The following is a 15,589-nucleotide window of genomic DNA, read 5'->3' as shown; positions in this document are numbered from 1 at the left end:
CACATTGAGCCCTCAGCCGAGCCCACGCTGAGCCCTCAGCCGAGCCCACGCTGAGCCCTCAGCCGAGCCCACGCTGAGCCCTCAGCCGAGCCCACGCTGAGCCCTCAGCCGAGCCCACGCTGAGCCCTCAGCCGAGCCCGCATTGAGCCCTCAGCCGAGCCCACGCTGAGCCCTCAGCCGAGCCCACGCTGAGCCCTCAGCCGAGCCCACGCTGAGCCCTCAGCCGAGCCCGCATTGGGCCCTCAGCCGAGCCCACATTGAGCCCTCAGCTGTGCCCACATTGAGCCCTCAGCCGAGCCCGCATTGAGCCCTCAGCCGAGCCCACGCTGAGCCCTCAGCCGAGCCCACGCTGAGCCCTCAGCCGAGCCCACGCTGAGCCCTCAGCCGAGCCAACATTGAGCCCTCAGCTGTGCCCACGCTGACCCCTCAGTTATGCCCACACTGACCCCTCAGTTATGCCCACGCTGACCCCTCAGTTGTGCCCACACTGACCCCTCAGTTATGCCCACTCTGACCCCTCAGTTATGCCCACACTGACCCCTCAGTTGTGCCCACGCTGACCCCTCAGTTGTGCCCACGCTGACCCCTCAGTTGTGCCCACACTGACCCCTCAGTTGTGCCCACTCTGACCCCTCAGCTGTGCCCACGCTGACCCCTCAGTTATGCCCATGCTGACCCCTCAGCCTCACCCCTGCAGCTGCAGCAGCCACAGCAGCGTCCCTTGGGTGCTGCTCACCTGGAATTTTGCTGCAGATGCTGATGGGCTGGCTTCAAGTCCGAGAGCTCTCCTTCACAAGTGGAAGATAAATACCTGCATCACATGTGTTTGGATGATGGCTTCCATCACTGGAGAAGGCTGGGAGCTTGGGTAAGCCCTAAGTGTTTTGTGTTCTTTGATGAATGCATTTACTCTTTGTGACTGAAGTTTTAGGCTGTGCTGTGTTGCAAAGCCTTATCAGAGGAATTGCTATCTTTAAATGCATGTAGCTTAATAGAAAAATAAAAAAGCCTTAAGCTTTAACTTTCACCAAAGAAGAAGAGAAGTTTGGTAAAGAACTCTGATTTGACTTTCACTGTTGTTAAAGAAAGGGTCCTCACACTCAGCCACAAAACTCAATTCTCAAAAAGAAGCTTCTTCTGTACTTGCAATCAGCAAACTCCTTCACCATTTGTGTTGCCATGTTGTGTAACTGCAGAATAGAATTACCATTTGTTGTATTTCTTCTCCTGATTTCACACTTCTGATAATGCTGGTTTGGAGTGGATTCATTTAGTCATTTCTGCTCTCACTCTCTTGAGACTGATAATTTTACCTGGAGATGATTTCTGTGTCTATCCCATGGGATGTTCCTGCCCACCTTAGAGAGAAGATAGCTTATTCTTATTGTACTTGTTGGAGGTGAGACTGAAGAGTTTGAAATGGCCATTCTCTGCTTCAGTCATTGCAGCTGTGCATCCAGATCAGGTGTTTCTTTTTTGGGATGTCTTCATTTGCAGAGCAGGCTTGCTGAAGACAGCCTTGTAAGTTTTGATGTTTATGTGAAATGGGATATTTTCACCAAGTATTTTATTAGTGAAATTCAATTCCTAAATTTTTTTAAAGAATAAAAGCTTTTTCAGCACCTTCATTTCTGAAACAGTATTTGTTCTATTTCACTCTGTTAAAATGAACTGCTGATGAAGAATGGCAGTTTAACCTCCTGGGTCCTGTCTTAAATATAACTGTCTTTGACAAAATCTGTTATAGTATGTTTTGAGTCTATTGCTAGAAGTATCTTCTAAAAGCTGATTGCATCTAAGGAAAACTTGAAATATTCAAAAGCAGGAAATTCCTGATGTGCCAAGTTTTGCCTGTAGTCAATTTAAAATTTTGCCTTTTTATATCTACCTGTTATAAAGCTTTTGAAAAAGAACAGGTGAGGGCCACTGTGTTATTTAGCTGGGTATGCAGCTGAAATGCAAATATTCAAATAAAGATGGCAGCATGTTAATTTAGGCTTGCTAATTGCAATTTCTTTTATTGCTATGTTATTATAATCGTTTTACTTTAAATACATTTTAAAATAGCTATTGTTTGTGGCTTTCTGTGTGCTTGCTGATAATATAAAATAGAGTTTAAATAAAATGCCTTCCCTTCTGTAAACCTTCCTAAGGTGCTGCTGTAATTTTGCCGATGTGATGTTAGCTGTGATTTTGGGAGATTTTGGGAAAATGTCTTTTGCTGCCAGTAGATGTCCCCTTTCCATCGGGGTTCGCCAGGAAGGGGCTTGAAACAGCAGCTTTGGAGCCGGGAGTTCCCTGTCAGCAACTGCAGCAGGAGCTCCGGCGTCCGGGAATACTCTGGGGTCTGCTGGCCTTAAAGTTGGAGGTCATTTTGCTGCTCATAAAATTGTTGACTTAAGTTGGTTTGTGTTGGTGTTTTTTTTTTTTTTTTCCCAATTTTGTCCGTGTTTTTCTATTAAAAGTGTTTTCTCTGAGTTCATTGATACTCAATACGGTTGCTTTGAAATGTACAAACTGATTTAAAATTGTGAAAATCACAGTTGTATCTGGCCGAATTTAGTCAGAAAAAACTTTTAAAAACTGCTCTACAAAAAGAAATTGTTTTAATGTTTTTTAATGGATCTGGATCTGCTCCAGCACTTGCCACATTCTGGAATTGCCTAATTTTTTCAAGAGAAATTGAAAAGTGGGGCAGTGTGGGGAGTTTATATCAGTTGTTCCACTATTTAGGAAAAGGGACAAACTCTCTCACCCACAACCCTTAACCCTCAAACACAGGAGACGTCTTTTAAAATTTCTGTTGCATTAAACAGGGCCTTTTTCTGGTCCTAGACCTTCTAGGACCTTCTTCTCTCATTGGGCTGTAACTGAAAATAAGAAGAACATGTTGTGTTTAATTTGGGAAAGCAGATTTTACCATAGACCTGATGAAGGTGCAATTGTTCTGGTTTATACCAATGTCCTGTACTGGTCCCTACCTTCCAGGTTGGTTGTTACAACATTTTTGTTGTTGCTATTTGTTTTTAATCATTCCTTGTTATTAGCACTTTATCTTCTGCTTGCTGGAGGTAGGGGAAAAGTTAATGTGCTACTGGCATGGATCACTTGTGTGTGTATATTCCCTTCTAAAACAACTTGAGATGTTTGAATGCAAATGTAACTTTTAAAATTGGTATTCATGTGCAAAAATATTCAAAATCTTTACTCTGGATACATTTAAAATAATGATACTTAAAAGTATGCAAGAGCAAAATAAAGGAAATATTGTTCTATTTCTTCTTAATACTATCCACAAGAATAAGTGAGAGGCAGAAGGAAACAACAGAATAACCAAGGAGAGAAAAAATGTTGTATTTTGGGGAGGGGGAGTCTTACTGAAATTTTCTGTGAGAAGCTCCAAAAAGCTGATGGTTGGTTGTTGGAAAAATCTTTTTTGTGCAATGGAATAGCATTAGAATTTAGCTGTCTTTGCTGCATTGAATAAAAGCTGTGGGGTTTGTCAGGAAGAGTGAGATATTTTCCTGCTGTTTTCTGAATCAATTCAGTGTTGGGGATCTCCCTGGGAGTGCTTTCAGCAGGGATGGGAGGCACACAGAGCTCTGCTGTGGGAGAAATGCAAAGGTTTGGTGGAACTGCACGGTGCAAGGGCTGGCAAGGAGCAGGTCCTTCCTCCTCCCTGGTCAGGGCATGAGAGGTTAAAGTGAGGAAGGGACACTCTGAGCCTTATCTGGAGTGTAACATTTGTCACTAGACTTAGTCCAAGGAATTCTTGGTTAAACATGCCCTGAAAATGTGGGACTCATTCCCACTGGATTAGGTGTGTCTTTCTTTTGTTTGATGCAATACAGTCCTTGTGCAATTGTGAACTTTACTGTGAAAATCCACACAAGCTGCACTGAATATTAATTGTAGCAATAGCATTAAATTAAAATGTCCTTGGAAAGGTAAGGACTTTTTGGAGGCTTTGTTTTGTTTTGGGATGGGTTTGGTTGGTTGGTTATTTTGTTTTGGGTTTTTTTGGTTTTTTTGGTTTTTTTTTTTTTTGAAAAGCAATGCAAAAACTTAGAAAACCCATCAATTTTGCTTAGTTTTTACTGACAAGAAATCTATGTCTGGGACTATAAACTGTCAGATTGCTTACAGTGTCATGTATTTTGTGTGTGTATGTGCTAAATTGTTCTAAAATGTTTTATCAAAAGTCAGGTACATCATATTCCTGGTGGGATCTGGAGCACAGGTTGGATGATGATCTGCAGGCCATAAGGAGATTTGTCCCAGAGCTGGGGTTATACCTAGTAGTACTCACGACAGTAATAGACTTGTGAGGAGGAGAAGGCCTATAAGGATGGCAGGCTCCATATTTTCAATGAAATGTGGCTTCTGCTTGTCTGTAAAATCAATTATTTTTGTTCAGCTAAAAGATATTGGTAACTGATAACAGCGTGTCAGGGGTTTTATTTAAAGTGACCCGATCTTACCTTGTAAAAATAATCCCCCAGAAAATAAAGGATTCCAAATTTTTAGGTTATGGAGACTGTTTTGGAGATAATTTGGAGAAGAAAAATTATAAGGCCATGGACTTAGGCACTAATAATACATCCCAGAGAGTGTGCTAACAGGGGAGACTGTGAATGCAGTGGAGGCAATATTTTGGGTTTGTGGGTTGTTTGTATTTTTTAAAAATTCTGTTCACTGGCACCAGGTTCCACCAGTGGTTCCCTTTCAGACACAGCTACTCTGGCTAAACAGCACCGTGCTGCTGCAGTGTGGGAATTGCACAGCCTGGAGATCTTCCAGCTGCACAGCAAGTTCAGCATGGGATATTGTTGCTTCCAGAGGGTTTGCAATGACCAGGATAATGACTCTTGTAATGGTTTAGGAGGTGGGATGATTTTCTGACCTGTTTTGAACAGGAAAAGCAAGTTGCAAATGTGCTGAGGAGGCAGCATCAGCCCACACTGCCAGTGGGCTGAGCCGGTGGCAAAGGACAGCAGTGCTGGCAGGCTGCTCTTGGGGTAACTCTGGGAAGCCACAAACATAAAAATCAGTCCAAGTGCGTTGCAGACTGAGCCAGAGCAGCTTTGAGCTGGGCAAGCCCAGAACTGCAAGCAGCCCAGGCTCAGCTGAGTGCACCTCCAGGGGGCAAGCAGGAATGTGGATCCCAGCACAGCTCTGCTCATATTGCTGTTCTCAGGAACTGTACTCACAGCTGATTATAACTTATAGACTCGAGAATTTTTTGAGACAATTAGGATAAACCAAAGTGGGGGAAAGAAAGGGTTGCTGGATACAATTGCAGTTTGTTCATTGCATGTCTGTCATTGAGCATAAATGATGTTTAGCCCCTAGATACAGAATAGGAAACTGGATATGAAATCAGAAGGAAGAGCCAAGGAACAGTTTTTCTTATGCCAGCACCTCAGTTTTTATTGCTTTAAACAAGGCTTAGTAAGGGGGAACATGCATTATTTGTGTGGATGTCACTGTAAAAACTTGGAGGAATAATTATAGAGCTAGTAATGAAGTAGACACGCCTGGCTCTTGGAGGCCTTGAATCTGTAACTCTGGAATTTGAGTCAGAAATCCTTCAGAAGAGCTATTACAAAATAGAGTAACTTTTGAATTCTATTTAGCAAGCATATCAACTGTCTTCAGAAATTCTTCTCATTCCTATGTATTGTTGTTGATATCAGAAATATTCAGTTTCATATTTTCTTCAGATAAAAAATTTGTGAAGTATACAAGGGGAAAAAAAGTTTGCTCTTTTTAGCACTCTGGCACTGAAAATTGAACTCCAGAAACTCTTTGTGTAAGACAACTTGCATTTTTTCCTGAATGCTCAAAACCACTGCCATCCCCACCCCCACTTGAATGTTTTTTTTCTATTGTTCAGTGTACCCAGAAAAAATAACCCTGTGGTTTATAATTCATTTTTATTTTTTACCCACATAAACCATAGGGTGTTTTTTAAATTTTCATGTTAAAAACAGTCCATTGTGTGCTCCCCAAATCAGCAGTGGAACGCTGAAAACCAAGAGAGGAGTGTCTCAGTACCTTTCTTTGTGAGTACCTTCGGAGCACGCAGTGCTTTGCAGATCCCTGTTTAGGTGGCGTTGTGAGACAGCAGCAGTGCAGAATGGCAGCTGCTGTGACAATCCCCCTCACTGGGGGATATTGAGGGAATACCAGTGACCCTCTCTTTCCTAAATGGGTTCTGCTGTTGTGCTTTAGGAATTACATAAAGACATTTCATGCTTGCTGCCCTTCAATGACTCCAAACCTGATAAACATCTTTCAGGAATGGAAAACAAAACCTAAGATCTCAGCCTCACTTCTCCACCAGTGGTGAGGTTTGTAAATAGACAACCATCAGTAATATGGAAAGCAACCCAAACTAGTACCTGTCACTGTGGGGGCTCTGTAGTGCCAAAAGCAGTGAAGCGTGACAGGCTTGTTTGGGGTTTTTAGATATGAAAATTGAAGTGGCAATTTTTAGTAAGGGTGACATAATATAAGTGTGAAAAGAAAGCTTTTGTCCTGCCTTGTGAGCAGCTGCTCAGGCTGTGCTTCCAGAACACCTTTGCGGCATGGCCTAGGCTGTGCTCCACAAACAAGGGTCTCTCACGGGTCTGGATTTTGTGTTTTCATTCCCTCTCCAGAATATGCCCTGTTCAGTGGGGTGGGCTCTGTGTAAGCTCTGCACAGGGGGTATCTGCTGGGGAGTTCTCTTGAACCTCTCCCTGCATGGCTGCACACACAGGCTGGGGCAGTAACCTGCCCAGAGCAGCAGCCCAGGTTTGCTCTGATATGCCCCAAGTATAAATTTTGTTTGTGGGATGAGCTCATCTGGTTTTGGCCACATTTGAGTACATTTGAAGCATGATGTTAATATTTAGTCTAAAATTATCTTTGTTTTCCACATAGTATCTCAACAGTGAATAAGATTAGCAACTTGTGATTTTTTTTTTTACTCACCCCTTCCCCCCACATAAATTTTTCACTCTGAGGCACAAAGAAAGTTAGTTTTTTAAAGTATTTTTTTGTGAACATAGTAAATGCAGTTCACTTCAGACCAATAATCAAACCACACACACAGTCTTTTGTCTCAAGTCTATTAAAGTATTAAAGATAATGTTCTCTTGATAATGCTTCATGATGGGAAAGCATTCCTCTCTTTCAAAAGTGCCTTTACATTTATCTTACTGCAGCGCTCCCTAAAAGATTGCTAATGTGGAGCTTTATAAATAATCCTTTCTGCACTGCTGTAAAAGTAATTTAATGGACATTTCTGGGAGGACAGGCCGATGGGAAGGTATTTATAGGAAGTGCCAAGGGCTGCCTGACGAAGTGAGGTGGATGGCTTGGCTTTTAACGGGAGCTGGGAGCGGAGCTCGGTGTGGATGCCGTGCGGGGTGAGCACAGGCTGTGCCTCCTGTTCCCAGCCCACCCAGCCTGTTCTGAGAACACTCGGCTCTGCAGCCCTTGTAAACATTGCTCCAGCTGTGTGAAGCCACTGGAGCGACTGCAGTTGTTGCTGGAAGGCCAACCAAGGCCAGCCTTAATTATGCAGACAAAAAAAAGAGAAAATAATTTAAATGTTCCCAAGGCTGGGCAAACAACAAAGATTTCCTCTTAACCCTACTATAGCAGGAGCACCTTTTCTCTGAAGGACACATTTTTTTATTTCCAAAATGGCTTCTCTGCCTGAAAGCCTTCACTGAATCATCAGTCCTATCTGGCCATGCCTCTGAATCCAGCCTCTTTTGCCACATTTCTTCTTTCTTACAAAGGAGATTTTTCTGTGGAAAACTCTGCATTACTTTTTAGAAAATAAGTCTATAGAGGGTTGATTTTATTTGATTCTTCTCATTTTATTTCTTTGAGACATCCAGTGTGGGATACCAGGAATCTGTCCTGTAAGAGTTAATGCTACCTTTCTTAAATACACCTTCACGTGTCCTCCCTTTTGGTTTTGCATCTCTTTTGTGGAAACCACCAATTGTGCAATACTGGCTTTCAGATAGTACCTTTAGTGGCAGGGGCAGATGGAGACTTTCTGGGCACTTGTGCATGGCTGGTGTTGGCAGCAATAGTTTCATGTGGTTTAGATGCTTCTTTACTGCTGTCAGAACAAGAGAGGGACATCAGATTAATTGTTTATATATAAATTATTCATTACTTTTAAATTAATAAAACTAGAAGCCTGTGTTAAAAATTTCTAGGGTTCGTCAACCACCATCTGTTAGTTAAGTGAATGTGATGTTGGGGCATAAATAAGGCATTAGGTGAACCCAGGGATCTTTTCAAAACAGCAGATTTTTGCAGCTGGGTAGGAGGACTTTGAATTTGAAATAATAGGAACAGAATGGAGTGAGATAACACTCTAACCAAGAGCTGGCAGGAGGCATTGCTTCCACTGCATATGTGAGCTGCAGATAAGAAAAGCCCCTGAACAGCTCCCCATGTTTTCTTCCTCTGGGAGTACAGGGAGGGCTGGGGGCTGGGTGTGGGTGCATCACCCAAACCCACCTGATCTTAACTGCGAACTGGAATTTCTCCTCCCATGTGGAATCTGATATGGACTCATTAAGTAGCATGGAGGGGGAAAGAACCAATGCAGCTTCAAGTTCCTTTGGTTTCAGGCTGACTTTACATGGTGAATTTTTCTGGGAGATCTTCTGGTGAATTTTTCAGGGAGGGAAATTGCTGATAAAGCTGTGAATTGTTGAAAATTTGAGTTACGGGAAAGATCAGTGATGGAACAGCTCGTGATCAATATGTTTGCAAAGACTGGGATTAAAAGGTGCACTTTGTAACCAGTAAGACTCTAAAATGCTTTCTATATGTGACCTGAAATGTCAACCAAAACATATATTGAGTTCTGGGAACTGGAGATCACAGTACTTAACAGAGATTTTATGTTATCTCAGTGGGACGTAGTGGAAAATAACTTGGAATTCAGATGATAATTGCTTAAGAAAACATTTACCTTTGTAGCCCGTACAAACTCAGGTAATTACATAATACCTACTTGAAACTCACCTCTATTTCAGCCGGCCATGATATTTCTTAAATCTTGACCTTTTATTATAAATATTAAACACTAACTGCATTCCATCTGAGTGGAAGCTGTCTTCTTGGTGACTAACACGATTTATTTTTGGCATTTATTTGAAGTACCTCCTGACAGAAAGTGGGTTAAAACAAAATTGTTGCACAAATCATCTATGATACAGTGATGCTGAATTATTAGTATCCTAAGATACCCATTTATTTTACCAAATGTTGTTCAGTGCTGTGATGTTCTGCCCTGTGTGAGCCTTGCAGTTCTAGTGTATTTTCAAAACCTGAATGCCCAGCAGGGAGCCTACAGTATGGCCAACAGCTACTAGGAGTTATTTGTGCTTGTCTGGCACATGTGCTGCAACTCTTCTTGGAGCTGAGCCTTTTGAATGGGGAACCTGCTCTGTTGGTATTTCAACTGAGTGCAAGGAGTCCTGCGTGGCTGGGTCACTTGCTAAAATATCCCGAGGTCTCAGTTTTTACATTCACCACGTGTGACAATAAGGAATGCCTTGCAGTTACCCACATTACTTTAACTAGCATGAGTTAAATGTGATTTAGGTTGTGAACCTGTGTTTAATCATAATGCTCAGAGCAATCAGGTTAGTTGTTTTGTTTTTTAAAAAACATGCAGGAGTAGAAATAAACAACTAGTGCCATGTTTAGTCTAATTGCATTGATACAGGGTGAGAAAGCTTTCTCTTTGTGCAGTAATCAGCTTTGTTCTTTCCCTTTCTGATAACCTTACTAAAGGGTTTAGCCTTTGTGTCTTCCACATTTTTGGTGGGGCATCTTTAGTTTTTGCAGCCATTATTCCCTTTCAAGTTTTCTACGAGATTTATCCCGGTTTTATTTCACCTGATCCCCTTTTTCTTCCAGATCCTCTTTCCTTGAGGAGGAGAGTTGGGCCAGCCTTTTAGTTACAATAAAGGCTGTTCCCTTCCATACCCATGTAAACGTTTCCAGCCATTAAGCATCAGTTCTTTTACCAAATTGCTTGGGTGTTTTGCCTCAATGAGGTGTGGCATTCTCTCCCTTCTATAGATGCTGCCCCTTGCTGTTGCACCGAGGCCCTGTGTCAGTCTGTGCGCTGGAAGCGGCGCTGTGGCTCTGTCACCTTACTGCCGGCTCTTGAGAGAGACCAGGCACTCCCGAGCACCACCCGGGTGGAGCACATTTCCAGCCTTCGTGGGCTACCCAGCATTTTCTTGTTCTAGAAGCAGATCTCCCCTGAACTCTGTGCCAGCCCTGGGATGAAGAATTAGCAGCCCTACCAGGAACTGAGGCTTTGCTTTTCAGCTGGATTCATTGGATCTCGGTTAGCAGTCAGGCACACGCCTCTTCTGGCTGTGAGATGGTCCCGGGAGGTAGAAGCAGCAGGGACCTCTCTGGAGCTGGGCACAGGGGACACTGCTGTGACCCCCCTGACGGGCCCCGGTTGGTTCAGTGCAGCCAGGCCAAAGCTGTTTCCCTCAGTGACCTTTCTGCATGTGAGATTTCATCTGCTGTTCCTGCTTGCTTATGTTTGTTTTGTGGGAGTCCTACTGAGAGTAAAGTGACTCAAAATACACAAATGGAGAGAAATAATTCAAACTGCATGTGAATTTAAACATCCTTTTCAGTTGCAAATAGAAAGCTAAAACTGGTTTGCCTTTAACTTCTGGCTTTAAGCTGAAATGTCTGTGCTTTTGGGGAGCTCAGAAAGTCTAACCTGTGTCAACTTTTTTCTTACCTCGACTTTTCTTGGAGGGAATTTGAACTGCATAAGATCTCTACGTGAATTAAATTTTATAACATCCCTGACCCCATGCCCAAGCTGCAATTTTCCTTCTTAAAGAAAGAAAAAAACCTGTAATTTTAAAAATCTTTTTGCTGTTGAGAGCAGGATCCTGATGGTATCTATGTGACTCAGAGAGTGCCAGTAACACCGAATGAAGGTTTGACACTTGTTTAAATGAATTTGAGAGCTTGGGGACATTTTCAAAACAGCTGAACAACTGAGCTCCTTGAATCTCAATAATGTGATTCCTTTTTTGTTAACTCTACTCCTGAGGATATTTTATATTGCATGGAGCCATTGCTGATTCTGTTTGCTGGGCCCTTCTGCAGCACATCTCTGCTGTCTGCAGAATGGATTTCATTGAAGCCACCCGAGTGTATTTTGAATGAAAGAAACACCAGGTAGCTTGAAAGCTATCTTACAAGCCAAGTATTTAATTGCTTTCTAAATTTTTTCTACTTTGATTATGAAAGACTGAGTCACTGTTTAAACATAATATTTAATGTCACTCAGAATTGTTCTGGTTTTAGGTCATGTCCTTCAAACCAAACACAATTTTTTTTTTTTTTTTTTTTTTTTTTGTCATAAGTGATAGAATTCCATTTTACTCATCTGGTCCAGATGGTGCTTGACCTGCTAAGAGTTCATGTGCTGTTGGAAAAAATATTGAGCTTAGTGTAATATATGTGAAAATGATACAAAGTCATGGAGACAGAGTCTCTGTGGGAGGGTGGTCCGGGCAGGAGAGCACAAATGGCACAGAAAAAAAGAACAATTTACATTAGAACATGCCCTGCTTAGCCAGTGATATGTTTAACTCTTGGTTATCTAAAAATTTATTTTTGCAGCTTTACTGCTACCTAAAAAGTATATCTAAGAAGAACTTTGTGGGAGATTTTCCTGCTTTCTGCTATGAAGTAGTTGAGTAGCCTTTCACAGGAGTAGAAGCCTGTAATTGGAGACAGACCTGCTCAGTAACCAAAATATTCTCTCTTTTTTCTTTCCCCCCTTTTCTCTGTCTTTTGTATGTTTTTTTTCTTCTTTCTAGCTACGGAAATTGGTTTCCAGTGTCATTTTAGCAGCTGGATTAGTTCCAAAGGGTTTAGGCTTGGGCAAGCAGCATTTGAGTCTCTCAGCAAACTCTGCTGACAGCCATAAAATGCATGGCTGTGCCTCTCCAAGCCACGATGTCATTCAGCCCTGGATCTGACCAGTGTTGGATTGCTTGTTATCCTCTATTGTTTGTGCAGCTTTTTCATTAGAACTTCTGTCAGTGGTGAGGTCAGATGGCAATGATGACATTCTTGGCATAGCTTCTTTTTTCATGTCCTTAGAAAAAATAATCCCATAGTAGCACTTAATTCAGTTTCAGTATTGCCTTATTTGTCCTATTGGCTTGATGGCTTACACTCCTCCAGCTGCTGTGACTACAGCCAGGCAAATGTCACAGGGTGGTATTTGCTGTTACTTGAATAAAGTTATCCTTGACCTCTCTTAGTTGCTTTCTGTTGAAGATTTTATTAGCCAATTTTTTATTCTTGGTAAGGGAAGAAATGGTGGGAACATGGAAATGCAGAAATGCATGTACTGGCAAAACTGTGTGTGCTGCTTAGTGCAGCTGGAGACAGAAAAAAATGCAGCAGGAAATGATCACACAGCACGGAGCTGGGCAGGAGCTGCTGTGACAGGCAGGTGTGAGGATTAATGTCCATGAGCAACCTTTCCACCTGGAGACCCGGCCTAGAAAACACACAGGATAAAGTTGAACCCATGGCAGTGAAACTGGAAATCTGCACATCTGCTGTCAACTGCAGCTGGTTCTGACCTGTAAAATGGCTGTTGCACCTTTATTATGATGCAAATCTTAAAATGGCAAACCTTGACAGTAAACCTTAATTCATTAAAATTAAAACCAGTGCTTTGGACAGGCTATGCAGCAGCTCTGGAGGCACTTCTTCAAATGATGGAAGACTAGAAAAATCTGTTATTGCATCATACTTAGAGAATTTCCTAGTTGAAAACAGTGACATACTAACTGCTCAAAGTTTGTCTTGTCCTTTTTCAACACATTGCAAGAATGACTTGGCTGGTGGATACATGAAGGAGTTCTTGGGATATTTACAAACAGATCCTTTTACTGCTGTGAGAAAAAAAAAATTATTATGCATGTAGGACAACACTCAGCTATTCTGCACTCTGTGCTTGTTGCCTACTTAGCAGAGAAGAATCTATCACATCTTTTGTACCAAGCTGTAGTAAATTTAGGAAGGCAACCCTGACCTTTCATGCCTTGTCCTAAAAAATGCCCTATGCCAGCCTAGATCCTTGATGTTGGTGTTACAGCCAAAACCTTGGGTATGTGCAGAAGCTGGATTTAGGAACTTGTCTTTGATTCCAGAACCTGAGTTGTTAATGTGTGGAGATGTTAATTGAGAGATACTGCAGTTGTTAATATGTAGGGTGGTAATTGTTTTTTATAATTGCCTATTTTCTAGAAAATATTTTCCTTCCCGACCGTATTTTCAACACACTGCTTCCTTGTCTTTCCTGCTTTCTATTACAAGAAGGACCTTTCTAAGTCATCAGTCATTCCACTGTCAGAAGAATTTGGAAGAGTAGTTGCTCCATTTTTCTTCCAGCTTACTTCATATGATGCCACTGATTATCCAGCATACATTCCCAAGCAATATTTTCATATCAAGTCCTTTATAGCTGAATCACTTTTCTTTGATCAAGAATTACAGAAAAGAACAAGTGCAGACTACAAACATTCTTCCAGCTCTTACCAGCAGGTGTCATACCAATGACAGGAAGGAAGAGGTAAGTATTTATTTTTCAGTTCCTAGTAATAAAAACCACAAATGAAATGAAAACTTTACATTTGCAGCTTGAGAACTTGTATAGCCTGAGTTTTCTAGTGGATCAATCTCTTCAAAAACAAGATCTATGGAACATCCAATCTTTGCAAAGAAAATAGTTCTTTTCTATTGCTTCTGTATCATAGACTGTGGTATTTTTCCCCTTCTGTTTTCTTTTGCACGTAGCAGGTGTTAACAAAAGTAACGGTTAGTATAAAATAATTTTTTAGAGGATCTCTGTAAATGACAATGCTTTTTGTTTGTTAAGAATGACTGATTGATAAAAATCATCCTTTTCCCAGGGAGAATAAAGTTCTGAGTTAACTTCCTTTACCATAGAAGTCTATATGCAAAACTATGCATGAATTTTTAAATATATTGAAAGTCCTGTTTTCTTTTCTGTGGTCTTCTACATATCTTAATACTTCACTCACTACAGCAGTGGCTAGTTTCTGAATACTGTTATTGTAAATTAAATCCAAGGGGCAATGAAAAAAGGCAAATCTTCACCTTATTCAGTCCAGTGGAGGACATGGTAGATTCAGAACACATAGTGGTATTTTGAGTTAGGCAAGGGGAGAGAGAGGTCCAGAATCAAAGAGGAGGAAGAAGACAGCACAAGCCTGTGCTGTGGAATATTGTAAGGAAATACTGGCTACAATATGAGAATTAAAAGGCCTTGATTTCTGCCAGCATTTCCTTTGGGTTTGGGTCCTAAGTGAACTAATGTCTGGTTACTCTTCTAAAGGAGCTGACTTTAACAGGACACTCCTTTTCTCCGATTACCTGAACTACCAAACCAGTGTTTCGCAAGGTAGAAGCGACGTTTTCGTCCTGCCCGGAATAAAGCAACAAGAGCCGCGCTTGTGTCAGCGCGGAGCTCTGCCCGCCCCGGCTGACTGCAGACCCCCCCGCTCCCACCCCGGCAGCCCGAGCGGAGCAGCCTCCAGCCCATTCGCATCCGAAAGGCGACTTGAACTGACGGCAGAGGAGACGCAGTCAATGGCTTATTGCTGCTGTCGGTGTGTGCTAATTATACCCTGGGTAATCACCCTGCAGAACATGTGAACAGCTTTCAAACTGCCGGGGCTATTTTTACTAAACCTCGGCTATATTTACCGTGCATTCGGTTCGTGGCACTCGAGCATCCCCTTTCTGGTGTATTTATAGCTAAACGCAGCTGAAGGTAATGGGCCGGGACACGCGCTCGGAGGGACGCTAATCCCAGCCTGGCCGTGCTGCTCCCGGCAACGCGAGCCGGGACCCCGGCTCCTGCTCCTGCTCTCCCGCAGGTGAGCAGGGCAGCCAAAGGCAGGAGCTTTTGCATTCCTGCTCGGTTTGGAACAGTCCCACACCTCACTGGGATTCCAAGGGTAAGGAAAGGGCCCGGTAGGAAACTGCAAGTGAGATAAAAACATTTTTAATAGCACCAAGATCACTGAGATGAGACACACGTTTTAAGACCTGACTGTACCCACAGAGACTTCCCTCGGTACTGCTTGATCAGCCAGGATTTGGCATATAATTTAAACTTCGTTGGAATTTCACATTTATTTCAGAATCAGTTTAACTACATCTTGGCTATGATAATATCCTTTCAGGAATGGAAATTAGTTTATTATGAATTCCCTTGAATAATAGTTTCTCAAAAAAAATCTTTCAAAATAATCTTGTAATTGTCTAATTGAAATGACACTTGCAAATAGGGAAGCAGCAGTATTGTGCAGACTGACACTGTGCCAGTACTGTTATCATTTCTTACACAGGTGGAGGTTCACTGTTGCTGGCTCTAATCTGAGCCCCAAACTCTATCCCATTGTTCAGAATCACCACTCTTCCAGGGGGAATATCCACTGTCCCTCACTTCCCTTCTCCCAGCCTAGCA

This window comes from Lonchura striata, chromosome 11 (assembly GCF_050655825.1).
Source record: "Lonchura striata isolate lonStrDom1 chromosome 11, ASM5065582v1, whole genome shotgun sequence".
Lineage (NCBI taxonomy): Eukaryota > Metazoa > Chordata > Aves > Passeriformes > Estrildidae > Lonchura > Lonchura striata.
This window is presented reverse-complemented; position numbering follows the sequence as displayed.